The sequence below is a fragment of the Myotis yumanensis genome, unplaced genomic scaffold, assembly GCF_028538775.1.
Source record: "Myotis yumanensis isolate MYYU_CA2020_CCGP unplaced genomic scaffold, mMyoYum1.0.hap1 SCAF_11, whole genome shotgun sequence".
In the NCBI taxonomy this organism is placed as follows: Eukaryota; Metazoa; Chordata; class Mammalia; order Chiroptera; family Vespertilionidae; genus Myotis; species Myotis yumanensis.
Window position 1 is genome coordinate 51,394,643 of NW_027223762.1, and position 25,993 is coordinate 51,420,635.

General features: G+C 40.5%; 1 non-coding gene across 1 annotated transcript; it reads left to right on the plus strand.

Annotated features, from left to right (window-relative positions):
- The first annotated feature begins 2,737 nt into the window (after window positions 1-2,737).
- Window positions 2,738-2,938, plus strand: LOC139020216 (small nucleolar RNA SNORA74). The gene has a single exon (XR_011473229.1). It is a non-coding gene; the product is annotated as a small nucleolar RNA SNORA74 (small nucleolar RNA).
- The last annotated feature ends 23,055 nt before the right edge of the window (window positions 2,939-25,993 follow it).

A 25,993-nucleotide genomic window follows, 5' to 3' on the forward strand; every position in this document is an offset into this window, starting at 1 on the left:
GAGGTTCCTGGTAGCCCTGCCCATTGATCTCAATGGAAAGGAAAGGGAAGGGTTGAGAGAACACCCTCCATGGAGGGAAATGAGAAGGGAGGAGAGACACCCTCCATGGAGAGTTAGGGCAAGGGAGAAAGGGGACTCTTCATGGAGGGGAATGGGCAGGGCATTTCCTCTGCCTGTGGAGGAAAATGAGCAGGGGGGTAGGGAACCCCACCTTTTGAGGGGTCAGGAAAGGGTGAACAAGGGATTCTCCATGGAGGGAGCAGTGCAGGGAGCACAGGGACCCTCCATGCACGGGACAGAGCAGAGGAAACAGGGGACCATCCAAGGAGAATGGGCAGGGGACAAAGAACCCCCATTTGAAGGGGCAGAGAAGGGGTGCCAAGGGGGACCATGACAGGGGTGTCCTGTCCCCCTGCACTTTCCCCTCCATGGATGGCTCCCTGTCCTCCATGTCTTGCTCCTGCCATGGACAGTCCATTTCACCCTTTCCTTGCCCCCTCAAAAGGGGGGATCCCTATCCCTCTGCCCATTTCCTCCTTGAAGAGTCCCCTTTCCCTCTGCTTGTCCCTCCACAGAAGGTCTGCTCTCCCCACTCCATGGAGGGTCCCTCTCCCCCGGCTCTGTCCCCACAGGGCAGTGTGGAAAGGGGACTCTCCATTGAAGCAACAGGGCAGGGAAAAAGAAGACCCTTCGTGGCTGTGTCTGGGCAGGGAGGACAGAGGACCCTGCTTGGTAGGACAGGGGCCCATCCATGGATGGGACAGGGCAGGAGGGCCAGGGCAAAAGGGACAGGAGGTGGGGACACTGACCCCTCCATGGATGGTCCCCTGTCCTTACCGAGAAGGGTCCACTGTCCCCCATGCCCTGGCACAGCCACGAAGGGTCTTCTTTTTTTTTTTTTTAAGGGGAGAATGATAATTTTTATTTTTTTTATTTCTTGTTTTTTTAAAAATATATTTAATTGATTTTTTACAGAGAGGAAGGGAGAGGGAGATAGAGAGTTAGAAACATCGATGAGAGAGAAACATCGACCAGCTGCCTCCTGCACATCTCCTACTGGGGATTTGCTTGTAACCCAGGTATATGCCCTTGACTGGAATCGAACCTGGGACCTTTCAGTTCGTAGGCCGAGGCTCTATCCACTGAGACAAATCGGTTTTGGCGAGAATGATGATTTCTATTTTTTAAAATATATTTTATTGATTTTTTACAGAGAGGAAGGGAGAGGGATAGAGAGTTAGAAAAATCGATGAGAGAGAAGCACCCATCAGCTGCCTCCTGCACACTCCCTACTGGGGATGTGCACGCAATCAAGGTACATGCCCTTGATCAGAATCGAACCCGGGACCCTTGAGTCCACAGGCTGACGCTCTATCCACTGAGCCAAACCAGTTAGGGGGGAGGTCTTACTTTTCCCTGTTCTGTTGCTTCAATGGAAAGTCCCCTAACCACTCTTCTGCATCCCTGCCCCTTCCCAAGGTCTCCTGTCCTGACTGCCCACCCCTCTCATGGTGCCCTGTCCCCCTGCCCTGCCTTCCCATGGAGGGGCCACTGTCTCCCCTGCTCTGACCACTCTGTGGTTGGTCCCCTTTCCCCTCTGCCTTTTCCCTCCATGGAGGGTCTTCTCTTTCCCTGTCCTGACCCCTCACTCACAGGCATCTGAGGGGCATATGCTCTGGTCTGCCCATTGTTCATCTCTCCTGCCTCCAGGCTGTGGCCACTGTCTGTACCTGAAGCACATTCTCACCCTCTTCATCTGTCTAAATCCTACCTGAGCCCTCAAGACACATCTCAAATATCATTTCAAATGTCAAATCACAAGCAGGGGAAGGGGGTTGGGGGGTGGGGGGTGGGGGGGAGTGTGGGGGGTGGGACGTGGGGGGTAGAGTGTGGGGGGTGGGGGGTGGGGGGTGGGGGGTGAAGTGTGGGGGGTGGGGGGTGGGGGCTGGTGGGTGGGGGTTGGTGGGGGCTGGTGGGTGGGGGGTGTGGGATGTGGAGTGGTGGGTGAGGGGTGGAGGTAGGGGGGATGTGGGGGATGGGGGTGAGGGGTAGTAGTGGAGTGTGTGGGCTGGTGGATGGGGGGTAGGGGTGATGGGTGGGGCTGGGTGATGTGGGGTGGCAGGTTGGGGATGGGAGTAGGGGGTAAGCAGGGTATGGGGGTGATGGGTAGTAGTGGGTATGTGGGATGGCAGATGAGTGCTGGGGTTGTGGGTGTGGGGTGGCAGGTGGGGGTTGTGTGTTTGGAGTGGTGGATAGGTTTGGTGGGTGAGGGGTGGGAGGAGGAAGAAGAGGGCATAGGGGCGATTAATGGTGATGGAAGGAGACTTGACTTGAAGGCAGTGAGCACACAGTGCAATATACTGATGATGCATTATAGAATTGCACACCTGACCTATGCAATTTTATTAGTGAATGTCACCCAAATAAGTTTGATTAAAAATAAATAAAAGGTGGGTCTATTGAGGTCGATTAGGTTATGAGGGTAGAGCCCTCATGCATTGGATTAATACCCTTTTAAATGATCCCCCATGCTATACTTATCAGGGGATCACTCTATATGTTATATTCATGTCAAACCACTATTATATACACTTGAAACTAATATTGAATGTCATCTCTAATTGAAAAAAAATAAATATGTAAAAGAATTTTTAATAAAAATAAAAATGCAAATCAGAGTGATCTTTAAAAAATATATATCAGATCAGTACACTCTGTGCCTAAAAGCCTTAAGCGCTCCAGCAGGGGTCAGCTCTCCAGACAGCATCATGCCTGTGAGGGTGTTACGCTGCTGGGGAGGAATGCCCTGTCTTCTTCCTCCAGTTGCCCCTTCACTGCTCTGGTGACGTGTGGCACTGGTGGAGGGAAGAACTGTGCTTCCATGAGAGTGAGCTAAGTATCACTTTGGTTGCTTTGTTCTAGTGAAGGAGCAGACAGAAAAAAAAAAGCATTTTAAAAAATCTTAATGGTTCTAATAGCATTTCAACCCACCCAAGGGACCTTTATCTGCCCTTCCCTGCACCCCAGCCAGCCTGGCTCACCCAGCCTTGAGGAAAGAAGGCAGGGTTGGTGCTGCACAGGCTGCCAGTGAGCATGCATCTGGTCAGACATCTGAAGAGAATTGCAGTTATCTGAGGATGGAAATGGAGGGTCGCATCTGCTGGGATCAGGCACACAGGAGGGGACTAACCTGTGTGGGAAATAGTGACCGGGTCAGAGCTGCAAGACCTCGCCATGCTCTCACTCTCCAGCTGCATCCCAGGGGACCATGTATAGTCCACAGCAGGAAGTACCTCCATGGCCTCTGACAACCCACAGACCCTCTGCAAAGCCCTTGAGCTCACATGGATGATGTCAGAGTATACATGCCCGACACCCTAAGTACTGCCATGAGGACTGTTTGGACCTTTTAATTCTACTCTTACAAGAAAGCCAGGTCTGAGGCTCTTGTCCACTGCTCAAAGGTGTGTGAGGACCCAGTAGGGGGCAGCTAGACCAAGTATACCATGGGGCATTTGCTGAGTGGCCTCAGTCCCTGCACAGTCACCAAGTTTAAACCTGTATCTATCTGGTGACCACCGCTCGCCCCTACCTGGGGACTCACTGAGAAACTACCTCCTGCAACTTGAGTCCCTCCAGAGGCTCTTTGAGTGACCGAGACTAACAGGCACCCACACGTGGAGGTGGGCAGAGGCAGAACACAGGGGCCCCTTGGGACTTTTGCTGTCCATCTGCCAGCCCAGTGGAAGTAAAAGGCAGCCTTGGTGCACTGCTTGCACCTTACTGCTCTCATTCTGAACCAGCAGAGGCAGCCACACACTGTGAATTGTTTGCAGCTCTAAATAGAGTTCACAAGGCCAGTCACAGGAAGCATCTGACATTGGCCAGCACCAGAGTCTCTCTCATTTGCATCCAGGACAACCCACACAGGGGCCAACTGCAGATGACATCCGAGCATGATCCAGTTAGCTTCACAAGCGGCATATCCAAAGGGAGATCTTACAGGACATCAGAACCTGCTGAGGCGAATTCTGCTCCATGAGGTCAGCACCTGTGCAGCAGCTCATTCAATGTGGTCAGGGGTGATCCTCACAGTCAGCCACCTGGAAAGTCAACCACGTACATAAATAGGCCAATAGCAATATAGACTCAACTACAACAGGAGAGCCCATGTAACACACACAAGGGACATTCTTGGAACACTCAGCTCTGGAAAAAAGACTGTGCCATTAGGTCCCTCAGGACACCTACTACATAAGGCCACACTACCAACATTGGGTGTCTAATAGTCTAATACATTGAAATGTATACACCGAGACATCCAAAATGGGTAGACAAAGAAAAATGCCCCCATTAAAGTACATCAGACACCTTCAAAAAATAATTTAGTGAAATAGAGGCAAGTATACTACTAGATACAGATTTAAAAAAAAAATGCTTATAAAGATCCTAAATGAACCTAGAGGAAGAATAGATGAAATCAATAAGAACTTCAATAAAGAGATAGTAAGCATGAAAAAGAACATATAAGCCATAAAAATTAAGTTAAAATAAAGGTTACAATGTCTGACATGAATGGTACACTAGAAAACATGGGCAACTGAATGAAGTAGAGGATTGAATCTGTTTGGAAGACAAAGTAGCAGAAGACAATCAGAGAAGCAAAAAGAAAAAAAATTAAAAATGAAGACTATTTAAGGGCTCTTTGGGACAAAATGAATCCTAGCAACATGAATTGAATCAAATGAGTACAAGAAGGAGAAAAGAGCGAGCAATGGATCGAGAGCCTATTAAAAGAAATAATGACTGAAACTTCCCAAACCTGGTGAAGGAAAAAGACAAGTCCAGGAGGGACAGTGAGTCCCAAGTAAGATGAACCCAAAAATGGCCACGCCAAAACACATCATAATTAAAATGGCAAAGTTTAAAAATAAAGAGAAAAAGCAGTAAGAGAAAGGCTGTTAGTTACCTACAAGGGAGCTCCCATAAGACTACCAGCACATTTCTCAATAGAAACATTTTAGTCAGATGGATTGGCAGAAAATATTCAGTGCGATGTAAAGGAGGGAACTACAACCAAGACTCTACCCAGCAAGTCTTTCATTTAAAATTGACAGAGAAATAAAGAGCTTTCCAGACAACCAAAAGCTAAAGAAGTTCCTTACCACCAAACTCATATTAAAGAACTGTTAAAGGGTCAAGAAGGAGAAAAAAGAGGACCATAGTTAAAAGAATAGAATGGAAAAATATACATACTTATCAATAATCATTTTAAATGTGAATGCTCCAAACAAAAAACATGGTTGCTGAATGGATAGAAAAATAAGACCAACCTCAGAAAGAGATATACAGACTAAAAGGGATAAAAATATATATTTTATGCAAAAGAGAAAAAAAAATCTGGGGTAGCAATACCTGTGTGTGACAAAATAGACTTACAAAGGCTATCTTAAGAGACAAAGAAGGACCCTACATAATGATAAAGGGAGCAATCCAACAAGAGGACATAACCCCTGTAAACATTTATGTACCCAACATAGGAGCACCTAAATATATAAAGCAAATCTTGATGGACATAAAGGGAGGGGGTGAAAGGGACTTTCCATGGAGGACATTGGGTAGGGAGAGAGGGAACCACCCCTTTGAGATATTCCTTGTACCCCTGCCATTCCTTTTTCTGGAGGGTCCTCTTTTTCCCCTCCCAGTTCCACCCTCCTTTGAGAGGAATCAGTAGGGGAGGTAGGGGACTCTCCATGGTGGTGAATGGACAGGCATACATGGCTCCCCCTTTGAGGGGACAGGGAAGGAGGGAGGGGGCAGCCTCCATGAGCTGGACACAGGGGACCCTCAATGGAGAGGAATGGGCATGGGTACAAGGAGCCCTTCCCTTTGAGGGGACATGGCAGGGGGCACCCTCCAGAAAGTGAGGAGAGGGGACCATCCACAGAGGGACACTGCAGATGGGGTAGAGGACTCTCCTTGGAGGGGAATGGTTAGGGGGATAGAAATCCTCCCTTTGAAGGAGCAAGGAAGGGGAGAAATGGCCTATCCATGGCAAGAGCAAGGCATGGAGGACAGGGAACCCTCCATGGAGGGGAATACGCAGGGGGTCAGGGAATCCTTTGATGGGAAAAGGTAGAGTGGAGATGACACCCTCCTTGGAGGGAGCAAGGCATTGGAGACAGGGAACCCTCCAGGGAGGTGAATGTGCAGGGAACAAGGAACCCCCCTTTGAAGGGACAGGGCATGGTGTTGGGAGCATGCAATATAGACTCAACTACAACAAGGAGAGCCCATATAACACACACAAGGGACATTCTTGGAACACACAGCTCTGGAAAAAAGAAGACTGTGCCATTAGGTCCCTCAAGACACCTACTACATAAGGCCACACTACCAACATTGGGTGTCTAATAGTCTAATACATAGAAATGTATACACCGAGACATCCAAAAGGGGTAAACAAAGAAAAATGCCCCCATTAAAGTACATCAGACACCTTCAAAAAATAATTTAGTGAAATAGAGGCAAGTATACTACTAGATACAGATTTAAAAAAAAAAAATGCTTATAAAGATCCTAAATGCACCTAGAGGAAGAATAGATGAAATCAATAAGAACTTCAATAAAGAGATAGTAAGCATGAAAAAGAACATATAAGCCATAAAAAATAAGTTAGAAATAAAGGATACAATGTCTGAAATGAATGGTACACTAGAAAACATGGGCAACTGAATGAAGTAGAGGATTGAATCTGTTTGGAAGACAAAGTAGCAGAAGACAATCAGAGAAGCAAAAAGAAAAAAAATTAAAAATTAAGACAATTTAAGGGATTTTTGGGACAAAATGAATCCTAGCAACATGAATTGCATCAAACGAGTACAAGAAGGAGAAAAGAGCGAGCAATGGATTGAGAGCCTATTAAAAGAAATAATGACTGAAACTTCCCAAACTTGGTGAAGGAAAAAGACAAGTCCAGGAGGGACAGTGAGTCCCAAGTAAGATGAACCCAAAAATGGCCACGCCAAAACACATCATAATTAAAATGGCAAAGTTTAAAAATAAAGAGAAAAAGCAGTAAGAGAAAGGCTGTTAGTTACCTACAAGGGAGCTCCCATAAGACTACCAGCACATTTCTCAATAGAAACGTTTTAGTCAGTTGGATTGGCAGAAAATATTCAGTGCGATGTAAAGGAGGGAACTACAACCAAGACTCTACCCAGCAAGTCTTTCATTTAAAATTGACAGAGAAATAAAGAGCTTTCCAGACAACCAAAAGCTAAAGAAGTTCCTTACCACCAAACTCATATTAAAGAACAGTTAAAGGGTCAAGAAGGAGAAAAAAGAGGACCATAGTTAAAAGAATAGAATGGAAAAATATACATACTTATCAATAATCATTTTAAATGTGAATGCTCCAAACAAAAAACATGGTAGCTGAATGGATAGAAAAATAAGACCAACCTCAGAAAGAGATATACAGACTAAAAGGGATAAAAAAATACATTTTATGCAAAAGAGAATTAAAAAAAAAGCTGGGGTAGCAATACCTGTGTGTGACAAAATAGACTTACAAAGGCTATCTTAAGAGACAAAGAAGGACCCTACATCATGATAAAGGGAGCAATCCAACAAGGGGACATAACCCCTGTAAACATTTATGTACCCAACATAGGAGCACCTAAATATATAAAGCAAATCTTGATGGACATAAAGGGAGACATTGACAGCTATCCAGGCATAGGAGGGGATCATAATACCCCATTGACATCAATGGATAGATATCCCAGATGGAAAATCTAAAAAGAAACTAGGACTTTAAATGACATTCCTTTTAGTTGGTATCTGCAGAGCATTTCACTCCAAAACAGCAGAATATACATTGTTTTCAAATGCACATGGAATATTTTTTAGGATAGACCACATGTTAGAACACAAAACATCTCTCAATAAATTTAAAAAATTGAAATCATATCAAAAATGATCTCTGACCACAATGATATAAAACTAGAAATCAATCAGAAGAAAAAAAACTGGTATACAAGTGATATATTATATAATTGTATACACCTAAAACCTGTCACCTCAATAAATCCAATAAAAAAAGAAAAGAAAAAGAATAAGAAGCAAAAAAAAATCAAAGAAAACCTTTCTGGAGATAGATATTGGTGATAGCTTCACAACATTATGGTACTTAATGCAGATGAATTGTATACTTAAATGTGGTTAACATTATAAATCTTATGTTACATACATTTGCAATAGAATATTATTGATCAGATAAAAAAGAAAATGTAAAACACATAAAGACATTGAGGCTAAATAACATGCAACTAAACAATAAATGGGTTAATAATGAGATCAGAAAAGAAATCAAAAGATAACTTGAAGCAAATGAAAATGAGAGCACAACAACCCAAAATCTATGGGACACAGCAAAAGTAGTTCTAAGAAGAAAATTCAAATCATTACAGGCCTACCTCAAAAAACAAGAAAAATCTCAAATAAAGAATCTAACTTCACACTTAGAACTAGAAAAGAGAAAAACAAACAGTTCAGAATGAAAACAAAGGACATATTGAAGATCAGAGCAGAAATAAGTAAAATAGAGTCTAAAAAAATGAGATTAATGAAGTGAGAGTTATTCAATGGTTAGAACATCCACACACCAATGTGTTGTGGTTCGATTCCTGGTTAAGCGCATGTACCTGGCATGCAGGCTCAATTGCCGACCCTTCTTGGGCATGTGCAGAAGAGAACCGATTGATGTGTCTCTCTCACAGGAGTGAGGGAACCAATTAACCAATTGACATTTCTCTCTCTCTCTCTCTCTCTCTCTCTCTCTCTCTCTCTCTCTCTTTCTCTGCCTCTCTTCCTACATCCCCTCCTTTCCCTTAATCCCTTCCATTCTCTCAAAAAAAAATAATTGGAAAAAATATCCTCTGGTGATAATTAACAACAACAAAATAATAAAAAAACACAATTGACAAAACTTTATTCAGACTCATCAAGAAAAACAAAAGTGAGGATTCCAGTTAATAAAATCAGAAATGAAAGAGAAGAAAGTAACAACAGGTTACACAGAAATACAAAGGATTGTAAGAAAACGTTAAAAACAGCCGGAACCGGTTTGGCTCAGTGGATAGAGCGTCGGCCTGCAGACTGAAAGGTCCCGGGTTCGATTCCGGTCAAGGGCATGTACCTGGTTTGCAGGCACATCCCCAGTAGGGGATGTGCAGGAGGCAGCTGATCGATGTTTCTCTCTCATCGATGTTTCTAACTCTCTATCTCTCTCCCTTCCTCTCTGTAAAAAATTAATATAATATATTTAAAAAAAAAAGAAAACGTTAAAAACAACTGTATGCCAAAATTGAACAATCTGAACAAAATGAATAAATTGCAACAAATATACAATCTTCCAAATCTCTATCAGGAAGAGAAAGAAAATCTGAACGGATCTACTGCAACTAATAAAATTGAAGCAGTGATACAAAAACCCTGAAAAACGAAAATGCTGAACCAAATGGCTTTATAGTTGAATATTACCAAACATTCAAAGAAGAACTAATATCTGTTGTTCTCAAACTATTCAAAAATTCAAAACAAGGGAAGACTCACAATATCATTTTATGAGGCCAGTATTTATCCTAATTCCAAAATCAGATAGAGACACTAAAAAAAAAATATGATGGGCCTATACCCCTTATGAACATAGATGCTAAAATCCTCAACAAATATTAGCAAACTGGATCCAGCAATACATTGGGAAGATCAAACACCATGATCAAGTGGGATTTATTCCTGGGATATGCAAGAGTGGTACAATATCTGAAAATCTATAAAAATGACACAGATTAAATAAAATAAGGAATACAATTACATGATCATATCAATAGATGCAGAAAAAGCACTTGACAAAATCCAGTGCGCATTTATGATAAAAGCTCTCAGCATTGTGTGAATAGAGGGAACATACCTCAACATAATAAATGTCCTATATGACAAATCTATAGCCAATATCATACTACATGGACAAAAAGTAAAAGTGATTTCCTTAAGATCAGGAACAAGACCTTACCACTTTCACCACTCTTATTCAACATAATACTCGAAGTAATAGCCACAGCAGTTAGAAAAAAAGAAGAAATAAAAAGCATTTGAATTGAAAATGAAGAAGTAAAACTGTCATTATTTGCAGATGACATAATACTGTACATAGAGAGCCCAAAAGATTCCACCAAAAAATTACCAGAACTGATCAATGAATTCAAATACAAAGTAAATATTCAGAAATCAGTTGCATTTTTATACACCAATAATGAACTATCGGAAGGTAAACTAAAAAGACAATCTGATTTACAATTGTTTTTGCATCCACAAAAATAAAATAGCTAAAAATAAATTTAACCAAGGACTTAAATGACCTGTTCTTAAAAAATTATAAGATACTGAAGCAAGAAAATGAATAGCTGTTGGGTGTGGCTCAAAGGTCAGAGGGCCTGCCCATGCACTGAAGGGTCAAGGGCGCCATAGTGTGTCAAGGGTACATACCTCAGCAGCAGCTTCCATCCCAATCAAACTTTCTCTCACATCATTGGTTCTCTCTCCCTCCCTCTCTCTTTCCTACTTCTCCTCTTCCCTCCCTTCTTCACTTCCACTCTCTAAAAAAGCAATGAAAAAATATCCTCCAATGAGGATTAACAAAAAAGGAAAGAAAGATATTGAGGAAAGAAAAAGAAAGAGAAAGAAAGAAAGAAAGAAAGAAAGAAAGAAAGAAAGAAAGAGAGAAAGAAAGAAAGAAAGAAAAGAAGAAGAAAGAAAAAGAAAGAAAGATTGAAGAAGATACAAATAAGTGAAATCATATACTATGTTCATGGATAAGAAGAATTTTTATCAGTTCAGTGTCCATACTAACCAAAGTGATCTATATATTAAACACTATCGCTATCAAGATACCAATTGTGGAGTTCACAGAGCAACAAAAATATTTCAAAAATATATATGGAACAACAACAACAACAAAATACAGCAATCTTGAAAAAGAACAAAGTTGGAGGAATCACACTACTTGGTATCAAACTATACTACAAGGCCATAGTAATAAAATATTGCATGATACTGCCATAAAAACAGACATATAGATCATTTGGAACAGGATAAAAAGTCCAGAAATAAACCCATGCATTTATGATCAATTAATAATTGACAAAAGACACAAGAACGTACAATGGAGTAAAGATAACCTGGGAATATATCTGAAGAAACCTAAACAATGATTCAAAAAGATCCGTGCTCCACTATGTTCACTGCAGCCTTATTTACCATAGCCAATATTTGGGAGCTGCCCAACTGCCCATCAGCAGAGGAGTGGATAAAAGCTGTGGTGCATTAACACAATGGAATATACTCAGCTGTAGAAAGGAATGAAGTGAAAGAAATCTTTCCCTTTGGGGCAGCATGGATGGAGCTGGTGAGTATTGTGCTAAGGGAAATAAGCCAGTTAGAGAAATACAAGTATCTTAGGATTTACTTAAATGTGGGATCTAATCAAAAAAATAAACTAATAAAAAAACAGAAACAGACTCATAGATACAGAGAGCAGATTGACAGCTGTCAAAGGGGAGGGAAGTTGGGGGGCTGGATGAAAAAGGGAAACAGATTAAGCAAAGTAAAAAAACCTCATAAACACAGATAGCAGGATGGAGATTACCATAGGGAAAGGTGTTGGTAGAAGAGGATCCAGCAAGGATAAATGGTGATGGAAGGAGACCTGACTTGGGGTGGTGACCACAGTACAATATACAGATGATGTGTTATAGAATCGTGCACCTGGAAGCTATATAATTAACCAATCTCACCCCAATAAATTCAGTTAAATAAAAAAAGAAAGAACATCCTGACACTTGCTGCAACCTGGGTGGACCCTGAAGACATGATGCTCAGTGAAACAAGCCAGACACAGAAAGACAAATACTGTGTGACCCCACTCACATGAAGCCTCTGGAGATGTCAGTCATAGAGACAGAGGTAAGATGAAAGGGACCAGGGGTGGGGGAGGAGGATGGGAGCTGTTTAGTGGGGACAGAGTTTCAGTTGGCGAAGATGGGACCATTGATGAAGATGATGGTGGTGACAGCTGCACAGCACTATGAACTTAATAACCTACACTGAGTTGTGCATAAAAAAATAGTTAAAATGGTAAATTTCATTGTGTATATTTTACTCTGATAAAAATATTCAAAAACCTAACAGCAGCAACAACAACAACAAAAATAGAAACCATGTTTTACAAACAGAACAATGGTAGGACATGCTCAGGCTCCCCTGAACTCCTGCTCTCACATGGCCTCCTGACACACAGGGGTGAGAAGAGCCTGGTGTCTGAGGGCTGCTGAGCAAACTTGGACAAGCCCTGGTCCCCTTTTGTCTACCTTACAGGCCTATTGAGACGAACAAAGGATGCCACGTGTGGGGAGTCTCCATTGTGCAGAGAGGGCACACCCAGGGCAGCAACTGCCTTCTCACATCGAGGACAACTGAGCAGCCCGCAGGGGATGGATGGAACCCCACATAAAGCCTGCACCCCCAACAGCCCACGGAGCCCCTACTTGAAGAGGCCATCAGACAAGTGCCAACAGGGCTTAAAATGGTGACCTATTTAAAATGATTATGTGAATACATGTTTTAATATGAGAAAATTGATTCCATGTAATTAATGTGCTATTATAACCCATAAGGCTGTCTTGGTGATGAGTCCACTCTAGGACACACATTATAAGGGGATGGAATTGTTCTGTCAGTGTGGTTTTGTTGTTAGTTAGTTTGGTTTAAATTGTTTTCTAATTGATCTTAGAGAGAGTGGAAGGGAGAGAGAAACACTAATGAGATGGCTCCTGGGGAACCAGGGCCCTTTTGATGCAAGGGAAGATGGTCAAGCAACTGAGCCACTCTGGCCAGGGCAAGGCTGTCAGTATTTTGTGTGACTTGGTTTAATTTCATCTGAAAATGATAGCAAAGTCTAAATGTAAGGCCTTGAGGTTAAAATGATAAAACTCCCTTCTTGGGAACCAAAAAAGGCACACCCACACCCACATTCATACACACCCACTCACAATCATTCATAGACATTGACATTTTCACACATTCACACAAGCATGCACATGCACACACACACCTTCACGCATGCATACACATACATTCTCACATTCATGCATTCACATACCATCACATCCTTTCACACACACACACACACACACACACACACACACACACCTGTTGTGAGGGATGCATGTCTCACATGGTGTTGGTCCCAGGGTGTTCATACAGCTCAGTCCTCAGATCTGGGCCAAAGTCAAGATCGACTTATGAAATTTCATCAACCGTTTCCTTGGGTTTCCTCAAACTCCCTCCTGTGTGCCCCTCCCGCAAGTTGCCAGGCCACTCTGGCAGACAAAGAGCAGCACAACAGTAACAAAAAATTAAAAGACAGAAAAAGAAAGGAACAGAAAGCTAGTCATGAAACCACAGGACCATTCAGAGCTTAAGAAAATGCGGAGCTCTGAAGCATCTTCAGGTCCCATCCTCTCTTCTCCATCGCTGATTATGTTTTCCTTTATTTTCTAGTTGTCTGCTGAGATGCATCTTTGAGAGAAGAGAAAAAAGTGGGAGCCCTGCCACTGGCTGAGGGAGGGAAATGCTGCAGCCTGGCTCACTCCTCAGGATGTTCCCATGAGAGCCTAGGCCGCCCAGCAGGCTCCCTCCCTGTCTCCTTTCACATGAATCTCCATGGACACCTCAGTGCTGTGGGACTCAGATGGAGGACCACATTTTCAAACCAGCATAGGCCACGGGGCAGCGTCAGTATAGCAAAGGCAGATGGAAACATCAGTGAGAGTAGCAAGGAAGGCGGGATAGTTACTGACATGTACTATGTGTCGGTTAGTAGTAAGAGACAAAGAGATATAAAGGAAGAACATTATGGAAATGATTTTATTATCAAAGCTGCAGATCCATTGAGACATCTGCTTATTGCTGTGTCACATTCCTTTGAGAATAACGGTGTTTTGGTTTGCTTTGTAAACAAAGTCTATATCCCATGTTGTGTCAAAGTTGTCTCTTACTGACCAGAGAATTTCTTTATGAAGAATTAATATTTCTATTAATAAACAGAATTCCTTTCATTTAAAAACTGAAATCTCAAGAGAAATTAGTTACCTCCATGAAGCCATTTGTTATTAAATGATGATACTTTAACTTTTGAATTTGTTTGAGTTTGTTTTATGATCCTTCGACTTTCCAACTATTTCCAAATTCAGGACCCCTTCTGAGTTTTCTGCCTCCTCTATCTTGCCTTCAAACCATAATTCTCAGCCACCTTCCTTCAGACCTCCTCCCAAAATTCAGTGTGTGAAATAAGAGATGTTGACAGGAATGTAAAGAAATGGGTCCGGGTTTTGCTCTATGTAGATCTGAGAACCTTCTTCTTCTGAGACCCCCTGGTGATGGACCAGAAACCTTCCTGAGTGCAACCTCCCTGCTCTTTTTCACCTGCAACACTCTATAGTCCACAACAACCCCTAGAAAGTACGGGAACCCATGAAAGTGGAGAACCCTGAAGCTGAAGTTTCATTAGTTTTAACGGGAAAACCCCTATGAGTGTGGTACATGGAAATATGCCGATGCTGTAAAAGAGGAGGCCAGTGAGGACTGTATCAAACATGCACACAGTCCAACCTCATTAAAATCTTTCAAACCAACAACAAAGTTTTGTACAATCTGACCTCCGCTAATTTGTGAGCTTCACATCCCACTGCTCTCCCACCCTGTCCTGTGCACTGTCAGTTTCTCCTGTCACTTCTGTGTTCTTTCAAAATAGTAAGCACCCCCCTACCTCAGAGGCTTTTGCTGGGAAAGGAAGGGAAGAGTAGCATGAGGGCAGAGCAGCCTAGGTTTGCATACTGGCTTCACAATTGACTAGCTATGAACTGAGGGTAATTTATTTTCTTCATTTTTTTAATTTTTAAAATGTACTTAGTAATTTTAGAGAGAGAGGATAGGATGGAGAAAGAGAGAGGGAGAGAGAGAGAGAGAGAGAGAGAGAGAGAGGGAGAGAGAGAGAGAAACATAAGTTTTTCCATTTATTTATGCATTAATTAGTTGATTCTTGTATGTACCCTGACTGGGTATTGAACCCATAACCTTAGCATACCTGGATGACACTCGAACAAACTGAACTACCCAGCCAAGACCAAGGGCTAGTTCTTAACCTTCTATTTTTCAGTCCACTAATCTGTAAAACAGATAGCAGAAATATATTTGTGAGACTAGAACAGTACCTGGCTTATAGTAAGCACTCAATAAATATTAGATGCTGCTGCCATTGCTATTATTATTATTATGTTATTTCATAAAATATATTATTTTAAAGAAAGCCTTTTCTATTTCTTTCCCCCATCTAGATGTAGGCCCCTTCAGTTTTCATGGCACCTTATACCTCTCCTTTATAGAATTTGCCATAATTTTCATTAGACCATTATCTGTAAAATAATTAGTTCAATACCTGCCTTCCTGCTCCCCTATTTCCCACTAAACGATAAGCTCCATTAAAGGAACTCTTGTGTCCAGCACACTGCCTGACCTATGGAAAGGGTTCAATAAATATTTTTTAAATGTGTAAACCCTGCAACAAAATAAAAAGACAACCCACTGAATGGAAGAATATAATCACAAATGATACATCTAATAAGGAGCTAATATTTAAAATTTATTCAAATATGAAACTCAACACAAAAATACAAATATTCAAATTATAAAATGGAAAAATAAAGCTGCATATACAGTTTCCCAAAGAGGACATAGAAATGGCCCAGAGACATTGAAAAGATGCTCAACATCAGTAATCATCAGAAAATGTAAGTTAAAACCACAATGAGCCCTGGCTAGTGTGGCTGAGTTGGTTGAGAGTGTCCCATGCACCAAGAGGTCCCCAGTTTGATTCCCAGTTGGGGCATGTGCCCAAGTTGCTGCTGCATCCAAGGCATGTGGCATGCAGGAGCCACCATTGGATGTTTCTCTTTCTCACTCTTCCTTCTTCTGTCTCTAAAATCAACAAAAACATATTTAAAAAAATATTTTAAAAAGACACAGTAAGATATCACCTCACGCCTGTCAGATGGTTACCGTCAACAAATCAACCATTATCTGATAGAAAATTAGGTGTAGAAAAAGATATCATTAGAGTGATAATGTGTATTTAAAAAAAATAGAACAAATGTTGTCCAGAATAATAAGACAATAATAATATTCTTTTCAAACAAGATATGGTGCATTTACATCTGGTATCATTGATTCTGTTTACTCTGCTGGTGGCCTTAAGCAGCAGAAAAAAAAATACTTGTTAATTGTCCCTACAGAGATTTAATTGTCTTCAAAGGAAAAACTAAGATAATCAAAAGAAAATTCATTAGAAGTAATAAGAAAATGTGGCAATGATATTTGGGTACATATGTATACAAACAAAATTAATCACCATTGTTACATAACCACATATAAGTGTTAGAAAATATTTTTAATTGATATACTTTAAGAAGAAATATAGTCATGAATGAATCTTATTAAAGGTGTTCCAGGTTTTTTTAAAAATAAAACAAAATAAATGGAGCAATAAATGTACTTATATATGAGAAAACATTATTGTATTAATGTAAATTTCTCATTTCTATTTAAAATATTCAAAATTTATTTATTATTATTATTATTATTATTATTAATGGAGCCTACTAAGCTTATTCTAAACTAGAGGTCCAATACATGAAATTCATGCAAGCATGGCCTTCCTTCTCCTGGCTGCGAGCACCCAGAACCTGGGCTTCCCTCCGGCTGCCAGCAGATACCCTGGACCCAGGCTTCCTTCGCAGCCCCGGCTTTGTCCAGAAGGTTGTATGGAAGGATGTCCAGTCTAATTAGCATATTACACTTTTATTATTATAGATGTTATATGGATGACCAAGAGGCAAGACTGCTTTGAGAGGAAATACTGCAGCTAGAATAATTAATAAAGCGAGGTATTGGTGTAATGACAAACAATTTTAGCAGTACAGAGACACACAGTGAATCTCAGGCATGCTTGCATATTAATACACACTAAGTGTATAGTACAATAATCTAAAATAAAGAGTAAGATGTAAGAAAATGGTGCTGTGGACAGTTTTTTCTCTATGATAAACCGAATCTCTAACTTGAAACACTTGAAAAAAATCAATCTATTAGGATTAAATTCCTAAATCAAAAACTAAGGTTTGTAATAAAAGACAATAATGTGTATAAGCATTTATCTTTATGACCTTCTGTATATTCTGTAGAGGGTCTGGAGTTTGTTGGTGCTGATTAAATGTTCATTCAGTGATTTAAAAAAAACAACCACACAAGAACCCCTGGTTACATTGGCCCACCTGGCTGATCTGGATTGGACTAGGTTATCTCCATGACCTGTCTTACCATTGTGACCTTAGTTCTTTGACCTGATGCCACTTTATACTGGGTTGAGGCTTCTGCAGGGTGACTCCCCAGGAAGCTCAGGGAAGGACTCCCCATGATCTTATTATATTTAACTAGACTTGGCTGTTGAGACAGAGCTCACCACATAGAGAACTCAGGAAGCCACCACCAAAAGGATTGGGCCAGCAACTGGACATCCCCTGAGGAGTCCCGGATTGCGAGAGGGTGCAGGCCAGGCTGAGGGACACCCCGCCCCCCATGCACTAATTTCATGCACTGGGCCTCTAGTAATATATAATGAGCATTAAACCTCACCAATCCTAGTTCTTCAGTCAAATCTAAAGTTATGACTTCATTCATCCAGTCTTTAACTTTACTGTGTAGGAAAGACACTAAATAAATATGTCATGCTCTTTTTAAAAAAATATATTTTATTGATTTTTCAAAGAGGAAGGTAGAGGGATAGAGAGTTAGAAACATCGATGAGAGAGAAATTGATCAGCTGCCTCCTGCACACCCCCTACTGGGGATGTGCCCACAACCAAGGTACATGCCCTTGACCAGAATCGAACCTGGGACCCTTCAGTCCACAGGCCGACCCTCTATTCACTGAGCCAAACCTGGTTAGGGCTCATGCTCTTTTTGTAGGGAGAAAATAACAATAAGCAGTTCTATTATTCACTATTTATTCATGGAAAGTGACAGAAAACCCAGAGATATGATTTGGAGGGTGGGGGAATATGGTTCACAATAATGAAAAATTCAGGACTGGCTGGACTCAGGATTCATTTTACTCTGAGTTTCAAACATATGCATGTGTAGTGGGTTTTATGATTTTGACACCCCTTATTATTTCTATGCTCCATTCTCAGATAAGTTTTTGTCTTGTGTTAACCAGATAACTATAGTAGGGCTGACCTCAGCCCTACCATTCCAGCTTCAAGTTGCAATGACCTCCCCTCCAAACAAAAAAGGACAAGAAAATCTGCATCATTCAAACCAAACAGCCAAGATATGAATATTATTCTATAAATGGAAATTTCTATCTTGGCTTCTCAATTAGATTATTTAGCACCTTTCAGATTTCGAAACTCATGTAATGAGGAAACAACTGATTCTCCATCTGCATGGACATAATCTGAAATGCTTGTCCTCAGGATATACATGAATGGATCCTCAGACAGAATTATATAGAAAGTAATTTATGTTTGAAGAGTTTTTTACCGACATACATTTGTGTCAACAACTATATAAGTCTCACTGTTGCCTTCAAGATTAAACTATATTGTAATGTCTTTTTCCCCCCCAAAAAATGTCACAAAGTCAACCTGGTTACTTTTTTGGTTACATGTCACATAATTAAAGTCAGATTCTGCCATGGAAGTGGGAAGATGCTATAAGTTCAGAAAACAAATAGCTTTAAAGAATTTAGAGTCAGAAACAGCAGAATTGAATTCCAGAAATGTGGAGTTTGGGTTGAATTCAAAAGAGAGAAATTCAAATAGCACAAGAGAGTAAAGTTGAAAATCTATTTTGAAGTCATATTTGAATGCAATTACAATATTTAAAACATATTCTCATATATGAAGAACATGCAAATAAATACCACTTTCCTGAAATTTTAAAAAAAGAATCTTTCTTCCTTTATTACCCCATTTGTCTTTCTTCGACATGTAAGGTAGCTTATAGCGGCATTAGACAATGTCCCTTTATGCAAGACATTCTTTAATTCATTAATCAAAACACTGATGGCCCTAGTGCAGTGATGGCGAACCTCTGACATGCGAACTCATTTTTTTTGGTTGATTTTTCTTTGTTAAATGTCATTTAAATATATAAAATAAATATCAAAAATATAAGTCTTTGTTTTACTATGGTTGAAAATATCAAAAAATTTCTATATGTGACACGGCACCAGAGTTAAGTTGGGGTTTTTCAAAATGCTGGCAGGCCGAGCTCAAAAGGTTCGCCATCACTGCCCTAGTGACTCTCTCTTAGTATTTTTAAAGTGCTGACTCTTTTTTAAAAAATTTATCTTTACTGTTGAAAGTATTACAGATGTCCCCTTGTACCCCATTGACCCTCTCCACCCCACACCTGCCTTCACCACGCTATTGTCTGTGTCCATGGCTTATGCATACATGCATATAAGTTCTTGAAGAGGAGTTACTTCCTTACTCAGCAATGGGGTGGAGTTTTAAATGAGTAACATATAGAGTTCACATTTCAATTACTTTTCGAGGAGCTGATGCATAAACTCATTATTGTCTCAGGATCCTGGAGTTTTAAAGCAGTTTGGAAGGTGTTTTTAAATAATGTTTAAATTTTACCTCTTTGATGTCACTACAATTATTTTCAAAGTGCCCATATTTTACCTGCATTTCTGTTCTAATCTCTCTCTTTGCATTTCCAAACAGCTGTTCCTTCCTCTTTCAACTGCTCTTGTTTCATAAGCACCACTAATGAGCCAGTGAGAAGTCTACTGAATCCCCTGAAGCTGTAATAATTGTGAAGACAGAATTTTAAAACTTGCTTTTATTTGTACACCGTTTACATTCTAAATCCAAAATTAAACATGCAAACAAAGACAGATTACTGAAGTTGATTTTCTTCTTTTCTCTCTTATGCTTAACAATAGTACATAATCATGGACTATTTTTGTACAGATAATATACAAAATTTGCATTAAATAAATTTAAAAGTATATGTACATTTACTCTCAGCTCACATGAATGCCTGTTGCATGGACAGGGGATTAGGCTCTCTCACAAATTCCTCTCAAGCCTTGAGGAAAATTCAGAGGTCATTCCTTGCTCTGTCAACATTTATTTTGACTTCCACATGCCTGGTTGAGTTGGAGAATGCAACAAGGCTGTTGTTCATAAAAGAATCAGGGAGGAAGCAGTCTCTCAAGTATCTTGCTTTTTGATACAACAATAAACCTGGGGGAAGAGTAGAAAGGGATCCACATGCTATACTTTGAAATATTTTGAAGTTTTAACTATTTTAATGTCCATACTTCCCTTTTCACTCAGGCTTCAAGAGACTGATGTTTGGGAAATCCCTCACCTCCTGGAGGCTGAGGGAGCCCTGAACAGAGTCCTGATCTGATGCTACAGGGCAAACTGGGATTCCAGATCTGCTGAAGCTAGGGTAGGGAACGATCCACATTTCCAGGAAACTGAGATAACCAGGTGATTTTCTGCCTTACATTTAAGCGTTATGGCACAGGATTTCCAGGGGGTCCTTGATACCTCCAAATCTGGGAAGGGAAGAAAAGGACACTATTGTTTGTCTTCTGATCAACTCAGTCTGCCCAGTGATGGCGAACCTATGACACGTGTGTCAGAGGTGACACGTGAACTCATTTTTTTGGTTGATTTTTCTTTGTTAAATGGCATTTAAATATATAAAATAAATATCAAAATTATAAGTCTTTGTTTTACTATGGTTTCAAATATCAAAAAATTTATATATGTGACACGGCATCAGAGTTAAGTTAGGGTTTTTCAAAATGCTGACACGCCGAGCTCAAAAGGTTCACCATCACTGGCCTAGACACTCGCTTTGGTGATTGAGGCAGCTGACACTAAGCCATAGCAACCCCTCCTTTTCTGCCTTCTCAGGGCAGAAGCAGTGATTTTTTTCTCAACATGCCTGGTCTCTTGCATGCATTTCACATTCCTCTCAAACTCCTGGACTCACCAATATCTTCTAGGCTAGGGACAAATTCTCATTGTACTTTGTTCTCTACTAATACTCATTTCGTCACTAAATTTTCTTTTTTTTAAATATTTTTATTGTTTTTAGTGAGAGAGGAAGGGAGAGGGATAGAGAGATAGAAACACTGATGAGAAAGAAACATCACTTGGCTGCCTCCTGCATGCCCATAGTGGGGCTCGAGCCTGCAACCCAGGCATGTGCCCTGACCAGGAATCAAACTGGTAGCCTCTTGGTTCATGGGTCAATGCTCAAACACTGAGCCACACCAGCCAGGATGGTCTCTAAATTTTCAAAAATCCCTTTCACAAAGCCAAGAGGAAAAACAAGATATTGTGCTTCAGGTTTTTGAGTTTTGTTCTAGTGATACATGTAGTTCTTTAAAGCAACAGTCCTCAAAATGTGGTACGGGGAAAACTGAGAGTTCCTGAGACCTCTTTGGTGCTCTGTGAGGCCAGGCTATTTTCACAGCAATACTAAGATGTTATGTACCTTTTTACTGGAATTTTCCAGAGGCTATATGACATGTAATGATTTCACTATGGTGGCTAATAGAATAGGTGATTATGAATTCTTGTGATATAGACAACTTCTTAGTTTTCATTTAATTTAATAAAACTCTTTGGGGTTTGTAATCATTTTTAAAGGAGAAAAAGACCCCTGATATCAGACATTGACAAATTAGTCCAAAGCATATTCCTGAATAGGCACTTTTTGGATGGAGGTGAAACTAGTTATTTTCCCAAAAGTTTCCTTACATGCCTGTCTCCTCCTACCCAGCACAATGGTATGAGTTGAAGGACAGACACCCCAGGTAAATCTCTTGTCTGCCCAGTTACTCTTCCCCCTCAAATTCCAAGGTTATTATAGACCAGGACAAGTGAGAGTGCTGTTGTCAGGAGAAAAGTCCATCGTCATGATTGTTCCTATACTGAACCTCTTTCCTTCTTGCTCACATCTGAAGCCATAGTGCATTATTTTTCTTTTTTAAAGCCCAGACATTCCCCGCCTTCCACGGCTAACAGTGAATTTCTATTATTTTAGGGTGTAAATGAATAGTGTGTGGTATTCAAGGGAACAAAGATAAATGACATTAAGTTCAAAATGTGACAGGTCCATCTGACACAACTTTAAGGACATCCTTTTCACTCACATTTTCAGATGTTCTTGACAAGGAGAGAGATCTGGAGGTACTGCTAGGAACCAGAGAATTGCAGAGAAGTGTTCTGTGAACATCTTGTCAAACAAATTCCAAACTCTTCCTCTTCACAGCAGAGTTGTAAAACGGGGAAGATACCAAGGGAAAGTGCAGATGCCTGGGAGGCAGGTCAGGGGTCCAGTCCAACCCTGGAACACAGTAGCTCTCAGGCCCCCAGTCAGACTACATACCATATTTTTCAATGCATAAGACACGATTTTTTCCTAAAATCATTAGACTGAAAATTAAGGGGCGTCTTATACAAGAAAAATCAGCCGAGGAGGGAGCCACACAGGTGTGTAGCTGCCCATACCTTGTCAAACAGGCTTCCTCTAATCATGAGCCTCACTGTTACTAAAGTCAGCTGATGCCATTGGAGGTGGAGGTGGAGAGTGCGCAGATGCAACCGGGACCAGAGCATTCTGAGCCCATAAAGGCGTCAAAAAATAAAAAGATAAATACTGGTAAGCGATTGTCTTACTCTGAAAAATTCAAACTGAATGTAATCAGCTATGCAAAAGAACATGGAAATAGAGCTGCAGAGAGACAATTTGGACCTCCTCGCACTGAGTATATGATCAGACCGTGGAGAAAACAGGAGGAACAACTCCTTAAGATGCCAAAAAAGAAGAAGGCCTTAAGAGGAAAACCAGCAAAATATTGATTTCTTAATTTGGGGTTGGAAAAGTGGGGGGTGTCTTATACATAGGGACATCTTATACATGGAAAAATAGAGTAAACTGTAGATAACACCAACTCTATTTGCTTGCTGTGAAGAGCAACTTTTAAAAGATGTGGTAACTCAAGTGAAATTTCTTTAAAAAAATAAAAATTGATCCTCAAAATGTACCCTATATATAAATAGAATCTTAATAAGGCATTTTAAAAATTTAGGACATTAAATCATATTGAAATTCCTTTAGTTGACTTTGTAAAAATTATAAATGAGTCTCAAAACTCCATCCCTCAGACCGTTAAAGCACCTGTTCTTTGACTTTGTGTTATGTTATTCAAATTGGTGGGTTTAAGAAATACTTGAATGAACAATGTTAATAACACTGCTGGTATTACAAACGAGTAGAAAACAATGCTGTTTATATCCTACTCAGGGCTATCAAAGCTATTTTCATGTTTTATCTTTAGTCACAGACTATAAGTTAGCACAGATATCTAGTGAACAAGTTACACATTGCAGGATTGATGTTCTTCCTGGTGTTGATACTCACATAGTTCAACATTTCCTTGCTTAATTATAAGCCTATATTATAAAGCCCCCCTTCCTTCGAAAATCATGTTTTATTTATTTTGAGAATTAGTTCTCTGTGTCCAGATTAGTCACATTTTCAGAGGTCTTACAGGAAGGGAAATTGCTCTCATAAACAGAGTCTCATGGCAACAATGGTTCAAATGGAAGTTCTATTTTTAATTTTTTGAGGAAACTCCATACGGTTTTTCACAATGGCTGCTTCAGTCTGAATTACCACCAGCAGTGCACTAGGGTTCCCTTTTTTCCACATCCTTGCCAGCACCTGTAGTTTGTTGATTTGTTCACAGTAACCATTTTGACAGGTATGAGGTGATATATTATTGTGTCTTTTTAAAATAGTTTTTTTAAAAATATGTTTTTATTGATTTTAGAGACAGAAGAAGGGAGAGTGAGGAAGAGAAACATCCAATGGTGGCCTCCTGCATGCCGCAAGCCTTGGATGGAGCAGTAATCTGGGCACGTACCCAAACTGGGAATCAAACTTCGGACCTCTTGGTGCATGGGACATTCTCAACCAACTCAGCCACACCAACCAGGGTTCATTGTGGTTTTAACTTACATTCTTCTGGTGATTAGTGATGTTGAGCATCATTTCATATGTCTCTTGGCCATTTCTATGTCCTCTTTGGGAAACTGTATATGAAGAATTTTTTTTTCCTTTATACAATTTGAATATTTGTATTTTTGTGTTGTTTCATAAATATTGCATAAACTTTAAATAATTACCCCTTATTAGATGTATCATTTGTGATTATATTCTTTGATATAGTGGGTTGTCTTTTCATTTTGTTGCAGGGTGTATGCATTTAAAAAATTATTTATTGAACCCTTTCTATAGGTCAGGAATGTGCCAGACACAGGGGTTCCTTTAATGGAGCTTATAGTTTAGTGGGAAACAGAAGAGAAGGAAGACAGATATTAAACAAACTATTTTACAGATAATGGTCTAATGAAAATTATGGCAAATTCTATAAAGGAGAAATATAAAGTGCCATGAAAACTGCAGGGGGAATACATCTAGATGGGGGAAAGAAATAGTCAGAAAAGGCTTACTTGAAAATAATATATTTTATGAAGTAAAATAATGATAATAGTAATAGCATCAGCATCTAATATTTATTGAGTACTTAGTATATGCCAGGTACTGTTCTAGTCTCACAAACTCATTTCTGCTATCTGTTTTACAGATTAATGGACTGAGAAATGGAAGGTCAAGAACTAACCCTTGGTCTTGGCCAGGTAGTTCAGTTTGTTAGAGTGTCATCCAGTTATGCTAAGGTTATGGGTTCAATACCCAGTCAGGGTACATCAAGAATCAACTAATCAATGCATAAATAAATGGGAAAACTTATGTTTCTCTCTCTCTCTCTCTCTCTCTCTCTCTCTCTTTCTCCCTCCTTTCCTCTCTCTCTAAAATTACTAAATACATTTAAAAAATTTTTAAAAAATGAAGAAAACAAATTACCCTCAGTCCATAGCTAGTCAATTGTGAAGCCAGTATTCAAACCTAGGCTGCCCTGCCACCATGCTATTCTTCCCTTCCTTTCCCAGCAAAAGCCTCTGAGGTAGGGGGGTGCTTACTATTTTGGAAGAACACAGAAGTGACAGGAGTAACTGACAGTGGACATGACAGGGTGGGAGAGCAGTGGGATAGGAAGCTCACAAATTAGCCTAGGTAAGATTGTTCACAACTTTGTTGTTGGTTTAGAAGGCTTTAATGAGGTTTGACTATATGCATGTTTGATATAGTTCTCACTGGCTTCATATTTTGCAGTGTCAACACAGCCTATATTATAAAAGGCTAATATGCAAATTGTCCCCTCAAGTGGGAGTTAGACTGGGAGTTTGACCAGGGGGCAAGGGCCTGCCTGCCAACAGCCCGGCTCAAGATTGCCCCCCCCCTTTCCAATCTGGGGCTGGCCAGTCAACCTCCCACATACCATTCCCCCAGCAGGCCAGACACCCATGTACAAATTCATGCACCAGGCCTCTAGTTTACATATAACACACTCACAGGGGTTTTCACCATTAAAACCAATGAAACTTCAGCTTCAGGGTTCTCCACTTTCATGAGTTCCTTTGCTTTCTAGGGGTTGTTGTGAACTATAGAGTGTTCTAGGTGGACAAGAGCAGGCAGGTTGCACTCAGAAAGATTTCTGGTCCATCACCAGGGGGTCTCAGAAGAAGAAGGTCCTCAGATCTACATAGAGCAAAACCCGGCTCCATTTCTTTAAATTCCTGTCAACATCTCTTATTTCACACACTGATTTTTGGGAGGACGTCTGAGGGAAGGTGGCTGAGAATTATGGTTT